Source organism: Adiantum capillus-veneris, chromosome 9, assembly GCF_014529385.1.
Source record: "Adiantum capillus-veneris isolate H3 chromosome 9, ASM1452938v2, whole genome shotgun sequence".
NCBI lineage: Eukaryota > Viridiplantae > Streptophyta > Polypodiopsida > Polypodiales > Pteridaceae > Adiantum > Adiantum capillus-veneris.
In genome coordinates this window covers 105,345,504-105,369,634 of record NC_140939.1, presented here as the reverse complement: position 1 = coordinate 105,369,634, position 24,131 = coordinate 105,345,504, and the positions used below count along the sequence as shown (strand labels likewise).

The window sequence follows — 24,131 nt, the reverse complement described above, 5'->3', positions numbered from 1 at the left end:
GATGATCGACAATGGGAATTAGCTAAAGATGCAGTTTCAACAGATGAGGACGAATGGTTAGATGGAATGGATCTCCGCATCAAAGTATATCTCAACAATCATAGCACAAATGCTTTGGTAGACATAGGAGCTAGAGTGAATGTAGTCAGTTATTCCACATACAAGAAATCAACAAGTCAAGCATTGACTGCAGGAATAATGACAATCAAAGGATGCAACAAGAACCCAACTCCAACATTGGGAGTAGTCATTTTGAACGTGGTAGTACATGGATGCTTATGTACACACTAGTTTGTATGCTTGCCAGATGAACACATGAATGAGACGATGATTCTTGGCATTCCTTGGATGCGTACATACAAAGCAGTACCAGATTGGGATACAAATAAGCTAAAGCTATCACTTAAGGGAGGGAAACTCATTGTTCCTATTGCACCTAGCAAAGAGGAATGGAAAAGATGCAATCAAAGTACCACTCCACGAAGTAAATCTTCTCCATCCCCTCGACAAACAAATGCTAAAAGTAGCATGCAAGGAGTCAGGCAAATTTGGGTACCAAAGGCACAACTTGTAGATAACCAAATCAGATCTGGGTGCCTAAGATTTCACCAAATAAACCGAAGGCGGTGTGAGAGGGATGAAAACACACACAGTGCCTCTATAACGACCCGACACACACTCTTGGGAAGATACACACACACACTATGGGGCACCACTCGGCTTACACAACACACCTGGCCGAGACAGGGAACACACCTCTGGAGTGAGAGGAGAGAGACTATCCACTTGCCCACTCCACACAGACACACACACACACACACACACGCCCAAAAAACTCAGCTCAAAAGAGGATAATTTCTGATGTTTAGATACAAATGAGCTTGGGCCAACACCAATGGGGCAAACAGCTCACACAATATGGGTAAAAGATACCAGATACAATCACAAATTGGAGAAGAAGCTTCACTCACCGGAGAAGATTACACAGAAACACAGCAGAAAAAGAGTGAGGAATTTGGCAAAATGGACAGCGCCATCGCATCCGGAACGGTCCAAAACCCCAGTCTACAATGTCAAAGTGCTCAAATCCGACCTCGGATGAGCAGTTTACGGCCAAAACAGGCTCCAAAATGAGCAAAAACACACCTGCGGCTGTTCCTTCTCTCTTCTCCACGTTTTTTCTGGTCTTCTCTCTCTTTTTTCAGTTCCCACACTTAGCTTTATTACTTGGGCACCCTTGGCCTTTTAGATGACCTCAAACGGACCCCGAACAGGCCAAAAACTGACCTCGCAGTGCATAGTTGTCACCTTTTTGCATCATCCGCACACCTGGCACGCAGCTTTTTTCCAATAATGCATCTCGCCACCACGTGAAGTGGCCCCAAAAAGTGGTCCTAATGATGACCTTTCTGCGTAACTCTCACAAGAAAACACCCACGTTGTGTCCGTCCTCATCCGCGTGCAAATATTGACCTCGTTCGCCCTCCTGACGCCACTAGATGCCATCTGACGCACCTGCTTACCTCATGTCGTCGGCCCGCGGATAGCTTCCTCGAGAATTTTTACGCGCTATAAACTCCTCATTATTGTAGAAAAACACAGTAGTACTGGTAATAGTGAAAATCGATGCACTATGTACACCCTGTCCTACCTGTACACATGTGGGCCCCACATAACCACCTGGCTAAGGAAAATGGGCAATCCTTTATTTGATGCACCATGCATGTGTATGTACATATGCGCAATCCCTTGTTCCAAAAAACTCCTGACATAATTTGCCCATCCCCTAGCCTGCTAGATCATTCATGATCAGCAGCAGCAAAGAGAGATATGAGACTCGCCGCATCACAGGTCTCCGCATCCCTCACCAACACTGCTTGATCCACAGACATCTCATCTTGCTCCACCATCATCAATCTAGCATGATACAATTTAAGACGCAACCCATTTACCCTTGATTTATGTAGAACACCATCCAGGTTAGCCAGCTGATATGTGCCATTTGGGAAACACTCCACTACCTTGAAAGGGCCTTCCCACTTAATTTGAAACTTCTTTTGGAAGGTGTTGTCCAGCTTACTATTGTAGCGCAAAACCAAGTCATGTTTCTTGATACCCTTACTTTTAACCTTTTCATTTATCTTTGCCAAAGCCTTATCCTGCATCTGCCCATAATGCTCCAATGCGCTCATCCTATCCAACTGGACCTCTTGTAACTGCAAGAGCCTCTCTTTGAATGCATCACTAGGCGGCCCAAGCAACTTCTCTAACATCTTGACCGCAGGCAACTCTACCTCCACAGGAAATAGTGCTTCCTTTCCATACACCAAATGAAATGGAGTAAACCCTGTACCTGTCTTCACCGAAGTACGGTAAGCCCATAATGCACTAGGCAATTCCAAATCCCAATTCTTTCCTTGGTGCTCTGTCACTTTCGAAAGAATCTGTACCAACTCACCATTGAATATTTCATTCAAGCCATTACACTGCGGGTAATAAGGAGTGGTATGCTGGTGCCTAATCTTCATCTTTGCACATAAAAAATCTAGCAGTTTAGCTCTAAAGCCAGGCCCCTTATCTGAAAGTAACTCCAGTGGCACCCCAAACTTGCAACATATTTCATCATACACAAATTTTGCCACATCCTTTGCAGTGATCTGTTTTACTGCTATAGCCTCTGCCCATCTAGAGAGATAGTCCACGGCCGTCAAAATATAGCTTTTGCCCCTGCTTGTGATAGGTATCGGGCCTATTGCATCAATTCCCCACTTTTCAAACAGATCAAACGCCATAATGGTTTTTCGTAGCTCTGGCTTCAACACTCTCTTCCCAAATGCTTGACACCTATTGCAAGACCTACACCAATGGTGAACATCCTTGTGCAAACTAGGCCATACATACCCCTCTTGCAAAATCTTATGCAAGGTGATCTTTAGAGCAAAATGGCCACCACATGCGCTTTCGTGATTCTCTTCCAACACTCTGTAAAGCTCCTCCCGCCAAGGTACACGTCTCAACACGAGATCAGCCCCTTTCATGTATAAGACATCACCAATCAATTTGTACCTGTATGCTCTACGCACAAAGCCATACTTCTTAGACTTCTGAATCTCCTTTGGAATGATTCCTGTTAGCAAAAACTCCTCTTCTTGAGCCAAACTTTCCCGGCCATGATAAAGAGGTAAATTGGTCCTCAACACGAATAGCTCTCCAATCATGCCTTGAGCTGCTTCATGTGCCTCTCCATTTAGAGCACGTTCAATGTGTCTGATGCTCCATGCTTCGAAATTTTTTAACAGGCCTTTAATTCTGAAGCACATTTCCTTCAATGAGGTGTTCTTGCTCTTCCACACACCCAGCACTTGCTTCACCACTAACAAGGCATCACCTTTTATGCTCAACCTTCGAACCCCATGCTTCAAACAAATGTGTAATCCGGCTTCCAATGTAGCATATTCAGCCTCATTGTTACTATGCGCATCCAATTTGAACCCTCTCTTGCATACTAGCTTCCCCTCTGGATCATAAAGTGCTATACCCCCTGAAGCTGCATCGTGGCTCTTTCTGTATGAACCATCAAAGAACAACACATGTGCATTGATGATCTGTGGCACTTCTTCAACTACCTTTCTCACCACCTCTTCCTTAACAATAAGGGGATTCTCCTTGTAGGTCAACAAATCAGCTAGGGTAGCCCTTGTACTATCTTCCACTAGAAAAGAGAACTCAAACTCTTGCAGCTCAATTACCCATTTCTTCACCACATTTGACATGTTAATACCATTAATTAACTGTGGCAAAAAGGCATAACTTGTCAAGAAAACAAAAGGCCGTGGTAGCAAGTAATGACGAAATCGTCGACAAGCAAATATTACACTGGCCATCACTAGCTCTACTTCCGATAACTTTCTCTCCGCTACCAACTTCACTCGGCTTGCACAATACACTGGCCTCATATAATGGCTGCCCTTCCCCTTTTGCAATAGCATGGCTCCAATGGCATCATCCCCTACTGATGGATTTACATAAAAAACTTTCTCCCAATCAGGAGCCTGCATGGCTTACAACCCCCCTAACACCTCTTTCACCTCTTGAAACAATTCTTCACACTTGTCATCCCATTGCAATGGATCATGCTTTGCCACTTGCTGTAATGGATAAAGAAGCTGCGAAGACAATGGAATAAACCGTGCCATGTACTTCACTTTGTGTATAAAGGTTGCCAATTGCTTCGTACTCATAGGTGATGGAAGAAGAATAATAGACTTCACCTTATCTGGATCAGCCTCAATGCCATTTTCTGACACCATATGGCCCAATAGCTTCACCCTTGGCTGTGCTAGATGACATTTCTTTGGATTTAGTTGTCCTCCACATTCATCATATCGAGCCAATACCATCTGCAGCTTCTCATGGTGTTCAGCCCTACTGCTATAAACACAGAAGTCATCCATAAAAGCCTTAACACAACTACCAATGAATGGTTCCAGCACCCAATTTGCTCTTTCTTGATAGAAAGATGGTCCATTTGACAACCCAAACGGCAACACTGTGTAGCAATAGCAGCCCCATGGCGTAATAAATGATGTCTTTGTGCGGTCTTTAAGAGCAATCTTCAATTGAAAATAGCCTGAAAAACCATCACACACACTGTACCTCTCATAACCTGCCACTGAATCCAAGATCTGATCGATGAATGGAAGAGGATATGGGCTCTTCTTAGTGGCTGCGTTTAAGGGTTTAAAATCTACACAAATTCTCCACTTCCCATCCTTCTTTGGACTGACTACTACTGGACTCACCCATTCTGTGGTCTCCACTGGAACTATGAACCCTGCCTTCAATAACTTGTCCACCTCTACCCACAAGGCTTCCATTTGCTCTTGACCCATCCTTCTTAGCCTTTGACGCACTGGCTTAGCACCTTCTTTCAGCTCTATATGCATCTCTTCACCCTTGAACCCTCTGATCTCTTCATATGAAGTAATGAACAAATCAGGAAAACTAGCAAGCATATGCAAAAATATATCCTTCTCCATAGCTGAGAGGTCTCCACTAATCATTTGCGTCATTAATTCCTGCTTCTTTGACAACTCAACTTTGGTTTGCATCAGCCCTTCAATCACTTCATAAGGCCCTTCACTTTCATCTTCAACCTGATTCGCAAATGCAACTAAACCAATCTCCTGAATTTCTTTGTCCATCAAAAGAAATGCAACATCAGCATCCTCATCACTGCTGGTAGTGCTATCACTATCCTCATCTGTCACCGTGGAAGAGTCTTCATCACTAGACTCATCCTCATCTTCATAAAGCTCCTCTAATCGTTTCCTTGTGTCCATATTATAAAGCTTCTTGGTACCTGTCTTTCCATAGAGGCTAATCGTACCATGTCGCCAATCTTGAACAGCTCCCACTGCACGTAACCATGGTCTGCCCAGTATAATAGGATATGCTCCCAACCCTGCTGGCATCACATGAAAATCAACCACTGCCTTTGCATCATATGCCTCCACTTCTAAGCTCTTTACAACACCCAAGCATTTTACTTTTTGATGGTTTGCCAATCTGATCCGAAAACCTGACACCCCAGCCACTGTGAGACCCATCTTCTCAACGCATGAGTGTGTTATGAGGCATATTTGGGCTCCTCCATCCACATAACCTTGTCCCAAATTTTTCCTTTTATGCCACACATCTACTATTGGACAAATGTCTGGTAGCTCATCCATTGCCAACACCTTTACTGAACCTCTCTCTGGCTCTTTCTCCATTGGGTTAACCATCCTCTTCCACTGTCGCTTTAGTTTAGGAACCATTTCTATGAGCTGCCCAAAAGTAACATTTGCCTTCCTGCTCGTCAGATCCTCCTTCAAGTCATAGCTTAATTGCCCATCCCCTAGTGGAAAATCTGAAACATGAAACTTTCGACGAGCTCTCCTTTTCCTCTTGGCCTTGACATCCTCGCCTTCATGGCTCTTTCCTTTCTTCTTACTAGGACCTGGGGCACTTCTTCCTTCCTTTTCCTCTGTGGTCCTCTTCCCAATAGGCATCACTAATGTATCCTCTAGCTTTGATGCCTTCTCCAAGGTGACTACACTTAGTACTTTTGTCTTTCCCTTTTCCTCCTGGTCAGTCCACTGGTTCCTTCGTCTCCCTTAATTTCGATGCCATAATCATTTGACCTAGTTAACACCTGTCTTGGCAATGGATACATGTCTCCCCCCATCCTTGGTGGCTTATCACATTGCGGGCTGATGTGACCCAACTCTCCACAATTATAACATGTGGGCGTCTGCCTCCAAAACCTACCATTGCTTTGTCCAACACCATTCCTAGGCCTTTCTTCACCTCCTTGCTGATTTGCAAACCGCCCTCGACTTCGATTATTTCCCACTTGACCTAGCATGTTTAGGCTGAGATTCTTCATCAAATCAACCACTTGCCTCATGTCTTGCCTTAGGCCATCATCTTGCACTGCAGTAGTGACCACTGCTGGCATAACCTGAGTAGTAACAGGAACCACTGGTTCATGATGAACCCCTGACATACGACCTTGTAAAGAGTCCATAGGCTGAAATTCAGACCTAAGGGGCAAAGACTCCACCCCTAACTGGCTCATTTTCCTCAGCTTCCACTCTTTGTTCCTTGCTACCTCTAGTGCATCTTCATATGTCCTAGGCTTCTTTAGCTCCACTCTCCAACGTATATTCTCCCAAAGACCAGCCAAGAACCTGTCCTTCTTCATCATGTCAGGCGGGGGTACCTGTGGTGCTAAAGCCTTGCACATTCGCTCCCATGCCAATGAAAACTTACGTATGTACGCATCTACTGGCTCACCTTCCTTTTGCACCAAAGCCTGTACTTCTTGCCACACTTTGTCAGGGTCTTCTATCTTCACAAACTCCACTTCCAATCCATGCCTTAGATTGTCCCAACTCAATCTTATAGGTGGATCAGCCATACGCAACTCCTCTTCAAATGCTTTGGACCAAGCTCGTGCATCACTCTTCAAACAAATTTGGAGAAGGCGTAACATTTGCGTAGGGTCATGAATCTGGTTGCTAATGCAGGCAACCTCCATCTTTTCCAAAAATTCTTCCACATCTTCATCATTTCTTCCATGAAACTCGGGATAAGAGAAAGCCATGGCTACCCAAATTATGATGCTTTGAGAACCCCTTCGAACACACGTGCAAGAACCCAAAACTTTTTACTACCCAATCCCTAGAAACCTCAATGGAGCTCAGCTTTAGATGAGAACAAACACATGCACATCAAATGAGTTTTCATAGTTGATCATCGGAATTACAACAGGCAAAGGACATTCCAGGATCTCTCTCAATCTTCTTGGCCCAAACATAAAGACTATGCGTTGCTGGAAAAAGATCTTCCTGGACACATGAACATTAATCTGAATTCTTTGAGTTAAATGAAATGGAGTGAATTGAGGGCCATTTTGATCATCCATTAAAGCCAACCATGAAGCTCCCAAGAAGGCACACCTGACTCAACCTCTGATTTTGCCAAAATTTCAGCAGCATAACAGCATAAATGGCTCAAAATACCAAAAAACCAGCCATCATAACTTGGGAAAATTTCGACAGAGTTTCCCCAGAAGTAGAGCAGTAGGAACCCAAAATATAGACTGTCTATGTACGCATAGATTGTCAACAATAGAACCCGAGCATCAAGTAGGACTCACTAGTACATAGCCTATGGCGAGGTCACAAAAAGGGTGCTCCAGCTACCTGTATCATCGAAAGGATCTCCACATTTGAGAATCCCCCAGCTCAATAAAAACCTCACGCTATCGACCCTCACACGAAAGCTAATGCAAATCGCGTATAGTCAAGTCTCAGAAATGACTATCTTCCAGACCATGTCTCAAAAATGGCTGGGACTGCCAAATAAAACCATATATGGCTCCACAAATGCGTACAATGGCAGTTTCCACAAGTAACGTACAATCCAACAGACAATGCGCTCAAACAGGCGCCAAGTGACGCATACCCACAATAACTGCAAGTGACATCACTGCTAGTATATCACTGTACTCCAGCTACCTGTACCTGTGTGAATCACCTATACCTGTACCTGTCCCTGTAACCTGTAACCTGTAACCTGTAATCTACAACCTGCAACTTGTAATCCCGAAGCTCGAAGCTTGAAGCTCGAAGCAGAAGGTACTCGAAGAAGATCCTCCGTGGGGGCGCCAAAAGAATGTGAGCGGGATGAAAACACACACAGTGCCTCTATAATGACCCGACACACACTCTTGGGAAGATACACACACACACTATGGGGCACCACTCGGCTTACACAACACACCTGGCCGAGACAGGGAACACACCTCTGGAGTGAGAGGAGAGAGACTATCCACTTGCCCACTCCACACAGACACACACACACACACACACACACACACACACCCAAAAAACTCAGCTCAAAAGAGGAGAATTTCTGATGTTTAGATACAAATGAGCTTGGGCCAACACCAATGGGGCAAACAGCTCACACAATATGGGTAAAAGATACCAGATACAATCACAAATTGGAGAAGAAGCTTCACTCACCGGAGAAGATTACACAGAAAAACAGCAGAAAAAGAGTGAGGAATTTGGCAAAATGGACAGCGCCATCGCGTCCGGAACGGTCCAAAACCTCAGTCTACAATGTCAAAGTGCTCAAATCCGACCTCGGATGAGCAGTTTACGGCCAAAACAGGCTCCAAAATGAGCAAAAACACACCTGCGGCTGTTCCTTCTCTCTTCTCCACGTTTTTTCTGGTCTTCTCTCTCTTTTTTCAGTTCCCACACTTAGCTTTATTACTTGGGCACCCTTGGCCTTTTAGATGACCTCAAACGGACCCCGAACAGGCCAAAAACTGACCTCGCAGTGCATAGTTGTCACCTTTTTGCATCATCCGCACACCTGGCACGTAGCTTTTTTCCAATAATGCATCTCGCCACCACGTGAAGTGGCCCCAAAAAGTGGTCCTAATGATGACCTTTCTGCGTAACTCTCACAAGAAAACACCCACGTTGTGTCCGTCCTCATCCGCGTGCAAATATTGACCTCGTTCGCCCTCCTGACGCCACTAGATGCCATCTGACGCACCTGCTTACCTCATGTCATCGGCCCGCGGATAGCTTCCTCGAGAAGTTTTACGCGCTATAAACTCCTCATTATTGTAGAAAAACACAGTAGTACTGGTAATAGTGAAAATCGATGCACTATGTACACCCTGTCCTACCTGTACACATGTGGGCCCCACATAACCACCTGGCTAAGGAAAATGGGCAATCCTTTATTTGATGCACCATGCATGTGTATGTACATATGCGCAATCCCTTGTTCCAAAAAACTCCTGACAACGGTTCCAAGGATTCAAGCATAGAATCGAGCATCTATGAACAAGGAACCTACCATGAAAAAGGTTTGGAAGAAAAAGGAGCACTTATCTTCTCCACACAACGTGAAACCAATCAAACAGTGGCGAGTTAAGTCTAAACAGACTCTCAAGATACATGCACCAAGAAGATCGAGCTACCAGTGGCGAGAAAAAGCTCGACAATCGTCTAAAATGCTCCCCACAGCTCAAGCAATCAGCGTGCTTAAACACCCTGATCATACTATCAAACAAAGAGCAGAAAGGCTACGGGATTTGCTCTTTGGAAGACATCAACAACAAACCTCGACAATGGAAACCCTTGAGTTAATTACTCAAGACCCAACTCTTGCACAACATATTGAGTTGAATTGCATTGATCTTCATACCATGGTAGAGCCAATCACGACTATGCATAGACACAATTGTTCAACCCATGCACACAGTCATCCTGGAGAACGCCATCTAGGAGGGATGGAAGGATACTACTAAATACTAAGTAATTAAGGGCAATGGTTGAAGAGGGAGGAAAAAGTTTCATGAACGTGTGATTTTTTACAAAATTACCTAATAATGCCCTTATAATTCATCAACTGGGGGAAAGTCACTGATAATATCTTCCTGATGAGTGTAAATAGTGTATATACTATCAGAAAATCATTAAAAATAGTCCTTTTTTGGGTATTTTTATCATTTTTGCTAATAGGAAGGCTTAAAAATGGAGAAGTCCAACAAAAAACAATAAAGCTGTGTTTTTCAGGGGATTTTCTTAATTATTGGATTTTCACTTTGTTTTTTTTAGAGCATTTTTCTATTTTCTTTGATTTTTTCAATAAAAAGGTCAAAAATTAATAATAATTAGCAGGAAACCTCAGATGGAAAAATGGAAGACACAATGGTGATCAGAAAGACGAGGTGGACAAGCACAAAAATTTTCAACAAAATCAGAAGATGGAAGCGGGAAGCCTAAATTAGGCGGCCAGGCCTACTTCTGCAAAATTTTTGCAAAATGAGCTACAAGAATCCGATTTGGGAAATTTTTGAGCATGACATAGATTTCACGGCCTAATAGGACTAATGGCGGAATCTAGGGAAATTTGGTTCGGGAAGTCCGGGTATAGATAGCCAGAGTAGGCTAAAACCACCTCATTTCCACTTGGAGCTTTGTAGAGAGAGCATTTCGGCTTCTTTCGCCCGCCTACCCCGAGTCAGTAAAGGCAACAAAGGCATCTTATCTTTCTAAAGAGCAGTCAGAAGAACACCACACCACGGTCTTCACGGGCAGATTTAAAAGTGAAGAAGGGCATCCAGTGGAGTTGCAGCTCTTGCCCAAAGAGGTTTATGATGTTGCAGCAAAGCTAGAAACCAAAGAGGCTAACCACAGGTTGGGACTCCGACACTTCTATGAACAAGAGCCCTACGAAGTAGACTTTCAAAAGGCTTACGAGCTTCTGTCCACCATCAAGGAAGACGGAACTGCCCAAATCTCAGACAACCAAGGAAACAAGGTAGAGGTTGTGATTACAAAGGAAATAGTGGCAGAGGCACTCAAATTGCCCACTAAAGGGATGACCATGCGGGCAAGAGATAGGAAAACACCGGGCACGTTTACAAAGGAAACATCTACGGCTACATTTGCCGATCCCATCCACAAGTAGGTGGAAGAGCCAGCCCGTCTGTACCACCAACATTTCCATTTCCTGGCAAAAAGGCCACCAAGGTACACGACACCAAATCACGCCATGGCCACAACTTTTACACAAGTTCTGAACCACCAGACAACCTGTGGATCACGCACAATATGTGTTAACAACATTAAAGGCCACCAAGAAGGAGGGAAAGATAACCTACTTGGGCGCACCTGAATTCTTGACCAGAATAACCTATCATGCCATCGGCATGGACGACAACCTACCACTTGCCCTGAATCAGAACACATGGATCTTGGCAGCTCCACCCTCTCCAAGATCTACAAGATTTGGTAAGCGATCATTTAAATCAGGTGTTGAATCTGATGACAGTTCATCCGAGTAGCATAGCAGTGAAAGCTCTGACAACGAAGAAAAAAGAGCTAGAAGGGAAGAGATGACGAGGAAAGCAGTGGCTGCCCACCAAGAGGATCCAAATCAAAAGCAAGCGAGATTTGAAAGAGAAAAACAGGCGTATTAGTGCACTAGGCAAGTGTAGGGAAAAGACCCAGAAAAGTGGGTACCTACCGGCTTGAAGGGACCTCGAACAAAAAATCATTCGAGGAAAGAGGCCGAGGATCCCAAGGATCATTTAGAAAGAATGTACCAAGAGGCAAATGCCTTGAAGCTGAAAGAGGTGGAAGAAGCGGCCAAGAAAGCTAAGGAAGCAGCAACTCAAGAGCAAGGCTTGGCATCTCCCCAACCCACCTCATCGCCGCCGGAACAACAAGACCAGCCCATGCCCACTCCACCATCATCACCGCCAGGCCAAGAGACCATTGAAGAGGCCGAGACTGACAAGAAAAAAGAGTCTGAGTTCACCCACCAAAAGGAAGCTGAACCGACACCAGAACAAACAGCCGAGGACACTCACAAAGAGGCGGATGAAACGGATAAAGAGCAAGATACAGAAAAAGAGCAAACCACTACACATGAGGAAGTAACCGAAACTAAGAAGGTGGAAAGGCCTGCAACCGTGGAAACAGAAAGGGTTGAGACCACACAAGTTGTTTCCACTCAGCCAGAAACTGCCGAGGTTTCCAAACCTCAGGATGGCCAAGAAGCAACCACCTCTATAGAAACACCAGCAATAACAACACAGCAAGAAGCAACACAAGAGGCTGCTGGCACATCCAAACTAGCAAGACAAGAGGAGTGGAAGTCCAATGATGAAGTCATTCTATAGGTGAACGAGTATGCAAGGCAGATGCAAATGATGACGGAGAAACTCCGCTTAGCAACCTTTAACCGCAGTACTAAATCCAAAGAATTAGAAATGGTCATCGATTCTCTTTAAGGAGAGCTAGAAGACAGAATGGCTACAATTATTGATCTCCAAAATCAGATACAAGAGCTAAAGATTGAAGCAGAATGACATCAGATAGCCAGGGATAGCCACAACAGAAGGAAATGGAGGAGTGATCTCCTGACTAAGCTATCTGATGCTTGCAAAGTGAAAGATGAGCAGTTGACAGAAGTGACAAATGAACTTCTCACCACCTCTTTGTCAGCTCAAAAGATTCAAGTACAATTAGATGTAGCAAAAAGGCACCACTGCAGTATTCAGAACAAAGGATTAATGATCATGCTACTTTCTTGCGGCAATTAAGAGAAAATCCAGCCGTGGCCTTGATCAAGGGAACAAATGAGGTGTATAAAGAACTTGAGAAGAAAAACAAAGATTTAGAGCTGGAGTTGAAGCTGGAGCAGTCACAACGCAGAGACCTGGCGCTCTTGCGGGTCCAAAGAGAGGAGGAGATCCTTAAAGAGATTGCAGAATTGAAAAGAGTAAACCAACTCCTTAGAGATGGAAAGCCAGATATACAGGAGGATGCAGGCACTTCAGAGCTGCCCCAAGTGGAAATCCCCTTGGTCTCATTTGCTGACTTTGAGACGCAGTCTACAGCAGAGCCGAGTGGGAGAGAAGAGTTCATGTAATGATGAACGTCTCTTTTCACGGTAGGCTAGTATACTCCTAACCAAGTCAACCGTTGTAAGGTTTTATCTTGTGAAAAATACAGACCTACTGCTATGGTATGAGCTTGACTTAAGTAGGTATTTTTTTCCTCAGGGTTAATGCACAAAAGTAGGATTGCATGCTTGTTTTTGTGAACAAGAAATTGATATAGCATGGATTGTTCAATCAATTTAGGTGTAATAGGGATTGGTATTTGGGAATCTACTTGTGCTATAATCATTAAGGATACAGATCTTTCGACCATCTTGGAACCATTTCCACAAAGAACAAATACGCATATGGTAGATCATTGTCTACTCCTTTAGGTGCTTCCTTTGTGGTGAGTCTTGACAGATGATCTGGTCTTTGGTGTGTGGTTCCTTTTTTGACAACCACTGTGAAGTCAAAATTCAAGTAAGACGATGAACCATTTCACTATCCTCCTTGTGTTGCATGGTTTGTTCACCAAATAGAGTAAGGCTTGATGATCAACAAAAAAGGGAAACCTATTAGCTAACAAGTAGTGTCAGAATTTCTTGACTGATTACACCATACCAAGACCTTCTCTTTTAGTGGTTGTGTAATCCTTTTTTGCCAGGTTCAATTGTCAACTAACATAGGAGATAGGAAAATCCATGGTTCCCTCTCCTCACTGAGCTAGGATGCAACCAATAGTAAAACTCAATGCATTGACATGCACATGGAACATTTTGTTCCGATCTAGAGATTTTAATATTGGTGTTGCAGTCAAAAATTGCTTACATTTTTGGAATGATTCCTCACATTTTTTGGTCCATTCAAAATGAGTGATAAGGCTATAAATGGGTTTAGCGATTACTGCATACATGTAGATAAATTTACGATAGTAATCACAATGTCCCATAAATGCCTAAACTTCTTTGAATGATGTTGGTCTAGAAATTTCAACAATCATCGCCACCTTTTCCATGTCTGTGGCTATACCATTTTTTTATACAATGTGCCCAAGGATTTTGCCTTGTCTAACCATAAAAATGCATTTTTTTCCAGATTTAAGCAAATCTTATATAGATGGCATTTCTCAAAGACGCATCGTAAATGTTTGAAGTGACTCTCTTTTTTTGTGGAGTGTAAACAAAGCTCATCCATGTATACTTCTAGGAAATTCCATAGATATTCCTTGAAAGCATGGCTCATTAGCCTCTGATTTATTGTTGGTGCATTGGTCAAACCAAAAGGCATGACTCAATAGACAAAAATTCCCCATTCCATGGCAAAAGCCGTCTTATGTTGACCTTTGGGATCTATAGTCAATTGGTTATAACCAATCCAAAAAGCTATAAGATTCTTTGCCTACTACTCGTTCTAGCACATGTTCTGTGATAGGAAGAGGATAGTTATCTCGTATAGGAAAAAATGGTGGATCACTTTGGTACTTTCACGTTGGGCGAGGGTCTAGATTAACTTGATTAAGTGTACCAAGATTAGGGAGGTTCATTTCAATAATTCATCATTTTTTGAAATGCAAGCATACTGACACTTGGGAAGTCCAGTGACTGTCGAGGAGCCTTCCATGCAAAGAGGCCTGTGAGCTTCGTACGACTTGTTGGAGCAAATTCAATGCTACTCTGTGCTATGCGACACTGCCATGATCTCCTTCATCCAGCAGGCAAGCCATTTACTACTCAAGGCTGGTCAGAAGTGTGTGTGTGTGTGTGCGGGCGCGCACGAGATATATATATATATATATATATATATATATATATATATATATATATATATATATATATATATATATATATATATATATATATATATATATATATATATATATATATATATATATATATATATATATATATATATATATATAGAGAGAGAGAGAGAGAGAGAGAGAGAGAGAGAAATTTTGCTTGTCAACTACCCAATGCTGGGCCATATTTATCTGTGTGTATGAAATGTTGCTTGATGGATGCCCAGGTTTCTATGTGCATGCCTCTCTCTCTCTCCCTATGTGTGTGTGTGTTTGAGAGAGAGAGAGAGAGAGAGATGCTGCTTGTCAGCTAAAACAATGCTGCATCATGTCTTTGCAAATTATGCTCTCTCCCTCTCTCTCTGTCTCTCTTGAATTGTGTTGCATACATTTTTGAAGATTTGATGTTTTTTAATGGGTACACCAGAAATGAAGACGCCCCCACGAAAGTGCACCTTACCAAACAAATCGCCCGCTGAGGTGTCATCCGCCAGCTTGCATTCTAGCAGCAGCAAGCTCAAGAGTGGGGCAAGTATGTCGTCAAAGGACACCTTTCCTGTCTCTGATAAGAGCAATGGTAATCACCCGTTTCCTTCTCATAAATGGCTCACCTTGTCATGATAGTACTTTGTGGTAAAAGTTGTGCATGGTTGTTTTACATGCACGTTTGTTGTTTTTCTAATCCGATGGTAGCATCTTGGAAGGCGCAATATCCCAAGAAGACCAGATTCTGCTTTACACGACATGACCTACATGAGGAGTACGGTTTGAGCTTGGAAGGCAAGCTATACCAGTATTTGTCTGATGAGGATGTGACAGATGAGGATTGGCTATCAGTCTTCACAAAGAAAAGGGAGAAAGGTGGCAAGCTCTTCTTGCATCAAGTGCGGCCATAATATGCAGAAGAATGTAGGTTATTGTTTCACAAAGTGTATCAAGCCATGCCAACCAACAAAGAAATCACTCACAAGTTTTCAACCCTTTTTGTATATGAGAGATGTCCAGCTGCCATGCAGAGTCCAAAGGGTCAGCGGAAGGTTGCATGGGCTGTTTTTGGTGAGTAGGTCCTAGACCATTGCAAGAAGCTCCCGGGTGGGATGGAAGAAAAGCTCAAGAATTGGGCTGATTGCAATGAGGGCAGTGAGCAGGTGACTCAGACCACACAGTTCACTCTAAAGTCTCTCATTGACCATGGGAGGATGACAGGGAGAGGACAAGGAAAGGCTGTATTTCTTGCAGTTTGGGTCCTCAGTCTAATCTGAATTGCAGCTTTGTTAACCTCCAGATTTTGGCAGAAGTGGAGTAGATGTTGGTTGCAAGAAAGACAGAACTAGAGTGTGTGAAAAGCACACTAGGTCCAGCCCAAGTCCAACTACAAGAGAAAAGCCAAAGCATGTGGAAGATAGAGGGAACATCATCAGCTCTAGCCATGCTTCAAGGGCAATTGAGTGAGCTGTAAACACTACAAGCCAGCATGAAGGGAGCAGGTGGTGCCTCTGATTCTGAATTTTTGGTGATTGATGCAAAGATCGTTGCTCTCTCAAGTGCATTGACCGCCCTTGGGGCTGATGCAAGCCACTCCCAAATTAGAGCCGATGTTGATCGTATAGAGGTACGCGTCAAGACTAATACATTGTGTATTAAAAGTAAACCTTGTATTTAGGTTTTACATTATGTCTAAGCACCATATGTATTTTAAAGGATAGTGTAAGTATCAGGTTGACAAGATCAACTCTCAATATTCACCACTTGCTTGGGATTGTGTTTCACATGGTACTTTCTACAAGTGCCAATGGAGTCTTATTGGTACTTAACAAGGCACTGTAAGTAGATAGAACTACTTAAACTACACCATTTCACAAGGGTTAAATATGACATGGTACCTTATATAAGTACCAATGGATCCTTATAGATGTTTCACTCAAGCTTAGGGATGGTAGAAACGAGGTAGAACTGTCAAATTTCACCGTGTGAATGCGATAATATACACCATGGTACTTTTTGTAGTACCCAATGAGACATTATTGCTGCTTTGTAGAGCTTAAGTGCGGTAGCAAATAGGTTTGCTCTGAAAATTTACCATTTGACAATGATTGAATAGATCATGGTACTTTTTGTAAGCACCAATGCTTCACAAAGCTCAGGGATACTGGTGGAAATCACAAAGTCCATGTATGTGAATATGATTTAAGGTACTTTTTGGAGCTAATTAATAAGGAAGCTTTTTGTATGGTAGTTCAAATTGAAGGTGCAACCATGAGTACCACATAGGCACTTGTACATATTGTTGTATTACTTGGTAGAATTTACAACACTTGTCATAGGTTTATTTAAGAAATCATATGCATTTATCTTCCAAAGTACATATTTCTTGGGCCCAAAGTACATATGCCTCTTTTTCAAAGTACCATGCATGTGTTTGTACATTGTGAAATTACATATGCCCTTTTTCAAAGTACCATCCATGTGTCTGTACGTTGTGAAAGTACATATATGCCTTTTTGCAAAGCACCATGCATGTGTTTGTACACTATCAAAGTACCTATTCCTTTTTTGCAAGTTCCATAAGTTCCACATAGGTTCTTGGTACATAATGTTGTATTACTTGGTAGACTTTAAAGTACTTGTCATAGTTTTATTGATAAATCATATGCATTTATCTTTCAAAGTACATATTTCTTGTTTCCAAAGTACCATGCATGTGGTTGTACATTGTGAAAGTACATATGCCTTTGTCCAAAGTACCATGCATGTTTTTGCACATTGTGAAAGTACATATGCCTTTTTTCCAAAGTACCATGCATGTGTTTGAACATTGTAAAAGTACATATATGCCTTTTTTGCAAAGCGCCATGCATGTGTTTGTACATTGTGAAAGTACCTATTAATTTTTTGCAAAGTACCTTCAATGGTAAGTTCTTTTGATTGGTACTCTGAGCCTATCCTTGGTACTATCATAAGTCCCTATAGTGTATCCTTGCTACTTTTTTGACAATACTTGCGATTGGTGGTTTCAACATACCCTTGATATCCCTTGGTACTATATGTATAAGTAATCATGATAGTTCATTTAATATTGGACAGATGGACTAATATTTACTTCCCCTTTGTGGTGCAGAAAGAACTGCTTGACCTGGTAGCATCAGAAGCTACATGTGCTGCTGAAGTCAAATTTTGTGAGAGCTTGCTAGTGCAAGTGAAGAGAGGTGATTCAATGTTGCTATGTACCACATCTGGCGAGCATGGGAGTCAACTGCAAGCCAAAGTGACTGTTCCAGGAGCTTGTGCTGCATGTGGTTTAGGTTTTGTGGGTTACGACATCGTGTGTGTGTATACACTAGCATGTAGTGATACATACCATGCTTTTGTTTTGCTGGATGGGCTGCGTGAGAGAAAGTATGTGCCAACCCCTCCTGTAAGCAGAGTGTTCCGGAATCGGCAAAGTCAATGCTTGTGCATAATGGTTGGTTTTTTATTCTCCATGTCTGCCCTGATTACTAGAGTTTTTTAAGAATGATTTTAACTTATTTTGCACACTTTTGTGGTGTAGTGGTAGGTTCCAGTCATATGACTTATGCAGCAACATTACCAGCTGAGGTGCCAATACAGAATGTTGATGCAACTCCCGACGCCCCCACTGTGGACACATACATGCAGTCTGTTGATCAATCAACTCCAGCTGGTAGGGAAGGATCATCCCTGGCAGATGACAAAACTCTGGCTGGCGAGGAAGGCTCGCATGGGGCAGGTGACAAGACCCCAGCTGTTAAGGTGGAGGCCTCTGAACAGACATAAGGTGAACCAAAACAAAAGGTAACTGAACCAATGGAAAATGCTGATGTTACTTTGACGGATGCTATAGCGCAAGAGGGAGTGGAAGCTGTGTAAAAAATGGTTCACGATGATGCAAATCCAGATTCCCCTGTCTTCCTTAGTGATATGGTGAAGATCTCAAAGAAGCGAAAGAAATACGATGATGGTAAGTTGTTTTGGCCACAGGACTTGGATCCCTATAGGCATTGAATGATTTTTATTGTCCCCCCTTTATGGTGCAGATGGACAGTCCAAAAAGGCGCGAGCAGCAGATATCACCCATTCATAGCAAGAATCTAACAAAGCAGAGGATGAGAGTGATGGTGAGACCTCCTTTACGCATGAATTGTTCAGGAAAAGCATATTAGCACATAGAGGAAGTTTGTAGGTTCAAGCTCATTTTGATAGTGTCATTTCTATAACTTATGTTCATGCTCAACTACGTGTAAGTCTAGTGGGTCGTGGTTTCAGGTGGAGATGGAAAAGCGATGAGCAAGGAAGTTCCGGAGTCATTGCCTCCCCCGAAGAAGTCCCCCATGAAAAGTACTCCCCTCCGACATCCCAATAATATTTCCCACCCCCCAAAGCCTCGTGTTTGCAAGAAACTGTGACATTTATCACTTAGTGTCTTCACTCTCTTGTAATGTCAAAAATATTTGATTCTTTCTTTTGGAATACAAATGAGAATTTTATGTTGGCCTCCATTTGTCTTTTTTGCTTTATTGCAACGGTCAGGTTTGTACAGTGTTCGAAAGGTGCTTAGTCTATTCCTTTTCAATGTGCAACCATGTCTTTTACAGAGATACCAAAAGAAAAGGGGACTCTCAAATTGCCTGTCGAGGAAATAATGATCATCAGAGATCCACTGCACTATGTTCCAAGCACCATCACATCGTTGGCATTCGATAACCCTACATGACCAGCATTACTCTTTGATCTTAATGGTGTTCTCTGTGCTTCATGGTTTAGATCTAACCCTCCTGATCTCGAAACTACTGCATTCGACCTCATCCAAGAGGCGCGGGACAGGTTGATTGAGCCTTTTTCAGAATTTTTGCTATATGTATGATTTATGCATGCCCACCGAGTGGGAATTGTTGTAGTTTTCAGGTACCTCTTCGTTCTCAAGGATGCAAAACAGTTCTTACCTTGGGCTGTGGGCTGGGCAAATATTTACATCTGGAGTTCAGCAATGTTGGAAAGAGTGGACAGAATAGTCTCTACAGGTTTTAAGGGGATTTGTGACTACATCAGCGGATGGTCAGGACAACAGCTATGTGATGTAGCCACATTCTCCATGGCAGGTGGAAAACCAATTTTTTCAAGAATTTGAAAAATTTTCTGAAGGTGGTTCGACGATACGATGCGAGTAATGTGCTATTGATTGAAAACAGTTTTTATAAATTCCATTATAATCCTCCCGGTTCCTACATCATTGTACCTAGCCTAGAGGAGCGGCGTAGTGACTTCTTGTCCAGGGTCATGAAGGAGGCTCTTGTGAAATGGCGTGATGCTACAGATCGGTCAGCCAAAGCTGTCACCTTCAATAATGTGAAGCCTACATCAGAGGACGACTATGTTAAAGCTGCACTTCGGCGTGGTGGAAAGATGACCAGTTATGAACAATATTTGAAAGGGCCACAATTGATGCCAATGCTCTTTAAGCGCTAGTGTCTCTACATTGTCATGTAGTGGTGTATTTGTAAAGAACTTATATAATTTTGTGAAGCCAAGTTTTGTAGCAACCCCTTGTATAAGCACACTTGTCATTACAACTACCTATTTGTAAGCTAACACTCTCCACAAAGCCATGTATATGCATACTTCCCATGAGGGATGTTTTTTCTAGCAACATTCGGAATGCCTTTGTACTGACTGCCTAACATGTAAGTAGTCGAAAACACGAAAATTTAATTTATAATTATTCCATTATGTCACCATTGTCGTTTTGGACTCAATTTATTTTGTGGGTAGTGTGTGCTTGGTTGTGGCTGTGGATGGTGTGTGAGACAGGCAAATGAAGGCTTCTACTACCATGCTATGTTTCAAGATTGGAGGCCTCTTGTCATTACTATCATGCTATTTTAGCATTCTACCACTGGAAAGTAGCACTACAAGTACAAACCATGGTACTTGGTGTACCCAATGTGAAAACAGGTATTTTAGAAAGGGGCTGTGTAACCACATACAATGGTACACTATCTTCAGACAAATACATGTGACAATGCTGGGAGACTACCAACAATGGTACTTAGAGTACCAAATTTATAGATATGGTGCATTCATGATACTTAAAGTACCTAATTTGCACACTTCTACAATGAAGAACATGCACTTAGAACCTGTGATTGGTACTTTAAGACTACCTAGATACCCCTATAAGTACCTGAACAAGCCATAAAGTGCTTGAAACCTAAACTATAGTACTTAAGCTACCAAATTTAATGATATGTTGCAAAAAGATAAAAGTAAGAATCAGGAGGCTACATTTGTGATTATGTGTTTTTGGAGGACTCAAATACAACGAACAGTAATTGCAACAAAACAACTGTTTATCAGGCTCCAATATAGAAAGACCTACAAGACCATTGGCATGTTGTTGTACACATTTTCATAAACTTCTGCAGATAATCTGAACTTATGTGGCTCACCGTGTAAGGGTTCCAAGGGTATCTTGAAGGATCGAAACAAGTGCGATGCCAACAACACTTTTGGCTATTTAGGAGGGATGTAATAAACATCCTCGGTACCATCAACTAGCTCATAGTAGTATCCCTCAACCAGATATGAATTTGGAAAAATGCAATTGTCCCAAGAATCTCTTAGCGCTCGTGTTGTTTTGTATTTCTCCTTTGAGCACCTCAAGAGGTAGAAGTCTGCTGCATCTTCGTTCGCATTCGTGGCAAAGTTGTCACCTACACGCAGAGCGTCACTGATTGCATCGTGATGTCTACCATACATAGGCAAATATGATCCTTCATTGTCACTTAATTGATTGCTTTCTCCATCACTGCCATCCAAGGGTTCGATGCTGATGTACTTCTAGTTCTGACGTGTGTGTTGTTAAGGCATCGTCTCCAGCAGTAACATACAAAACAAAAAAAAACATGAGAGAGCTCTGTAGCGCAGTGCACAATTGTCATTCCTAGAGTGTCCATTCACACAATGCAATGAGCGTGACCCTTCCACTTGCTTGCAATTCCATTTCCTCTCCCTAGGTACATCGGCCGCTTCGACATCCCAAAAAATTCGAGTCACCTCTCATTGGGTGTTCTCATCATGAAATTTATGTTTCAAGAAATTGACCACATCCTTGGCACACTTCATGTGCCAAGCATCAGGTATCAATTTCTCATGTGTCAGAGCCCTTTTGACAATAGCACCAGCCCCATCATGCTCTCCTTTGCCATGGCCCGATGCAAAGAAACTCCCTAGCATCTCAATGCCAGTCAAAGAGTAGTACCTAGATCAATCACATGTCTCAAAGACTATGCAAGAACACAAAACTCGCACACTTGTTTAAGAGTCAAAGGAAGCTAGCATACCTTGACACAAAGAAAAATGGTCTAGATGCCTTGAATTGAGCAGCACATCCGTCTGACCAGACCTAGTGCCGCTTCAAGAAGTTGAAACCTTGCTCCTGTAGCCACACACTATGAACTTGCATACAATGCTATACAAACAATTTGTCATGCTGTTTGTCATCAGTTATGTAAAAATGTATATATTTTAAGACCCTGTCAGCCTCGTCCCAAACATAAGTGATGTGCACCAAGATAGTGACTTGTGAAGAGTACCAATGCATTGATTGGATTTCATTTTGCTCCTTGAAAGAGTAATTTTCAGCAAAGTCTATAACAGAGACTACCACGTCTCTAGGAAACCTTTGAATGTAGTCTTTGAATTCTTGAGATTGTCACCTGGCAATAAAATTGTGTTTGATGTAGATGGTTAGATGATTTTCAAGGAAGGATGTAAAGTCCTTGCATCCCATCTCCTTGACCAGTAGATCCTTGTGCTTCTTGCCTTCTTGATGGGCTGACGCAACGTCTTCAAACACCTTTACTGAAATCTGGAATGCATTTTCAAATTTTTCTCTTGGACAGAGCACTTACCTCTTTGATCCACATTGATCACATTCTCCCTTCAAGCAAGACATTTTATGAAACGTAGACTCATCTGGCTTTGGACATAATACCATCTCAGCCAAGTTGTTGATGCTACTGTGCGTGTATGCAGCAGCTACACACTTTCCTAGGACCTCTTCTATGAAGCATATATCACAACTACAACCACACCCTTCACTATGCACTCCTGTCTTGTTTTGTCTCATCTGGTTGAATGCTTCCTTGATGTATATCATATGTATGTGAGCAATACAGCAACAAGTGTACCTATCCTTCAACTTGCGAACAAACCAAGGCTTCAATCCTTCAAAACATCTGAGAGAGATCTTGATGTGTGAATACTGCATTGGAATCTCCTAGAGCTCCACCTGTCCAATGAAAAGTAAATCTCATCAAAACCTGTAGTCAAAACAAGGTCAAAGTCATTGTAACTTGAATTTGCTACCTAAGATGGTACTTTCCTAGACCTTTCATTAGGTAATAAAGTACCTTAGACACTGTAAATGGTACTTTAAGAAGTATCAATTTCTACAAAGTACCTAAGCCTCTGCAATTGGTACTTTAATAAGCACCAAAAAGAATACCTCTAAAGTACCTACATACCTAGATTTGGTATTTTGGAAGTACATGTTTGGTCTCATGCTAGCTTTAAGAAGTATCAATTTTTGCAAAGTACCTAAGACCCTGCAATTGGTACTTTAATAAGCACCACAAAGACTACCTCTAAAGTACCTATACCTAGATTTGGTATTTTGGAAGTACATGTTTGGTCTCATGGTAGCTTCTACCTAATCTCAAGGTACCTTTGAAGCTTCCAAGTACCCTAAGAGGACCTAATAGTATACATGCATGGTTATAAAGGACCTATGAGTTCACAAAGGTTGTTTTAAACTACCATTGAATGTACATTGGTCATCCAAAAGTACCCAAATAGGACTTATGAGTTTACATTGGTGCTTTGAGCACCAACCCCTATGAGACAGGAAAGTATTACTACCATCTACATGTAGGTACTCAAGGTAATCTTGAAGCTAATATACACCTACAAAGTAACATATAGAAAATTTGGTAGTATTGAAGAGTCTATGCAGCTTGCCCCAAAGCACCTTTGATTGCTTTTATGTATACTTGAGGTAATTGACTCCCCTCATGAATGCTAGTTCTCCAGAAGTAACAAAAGATTACCTTTTGGAGCACACCTCTCGGGCTTGATAGACAGCATTATACTTGATGTAATACTACCTATATGTAGTTACTACCTATGTACGCATGGTACCTATACTATTGCATACAAGAGAACAAAATAATTCAAGCATTTTGAGAGCATACCTGTGACTCGTCAAGCAAATGTATTGGATGCTTAATGTAAGATTTTCGTCCGAGACGTTTCCGGCACACATCCTTTTTGTTTGGCAACACTCGC

At 42.3% G+C, this 24,131-nt stretch overlaps 1 pseudogene; it reads right to left on the bottom strand.

Moving 5' to 3' along the window:
- Positions 1-17,060: 17,060 nt before the first annotated feature.
- On the bottom strand, positions 17,061-22,944 carry LOC147450928 (uncharacterized; annotated as a pseudogene).
- Between the last annotated feature and the right edge of the window lie 1,187 nt (positions 22,945-24,131).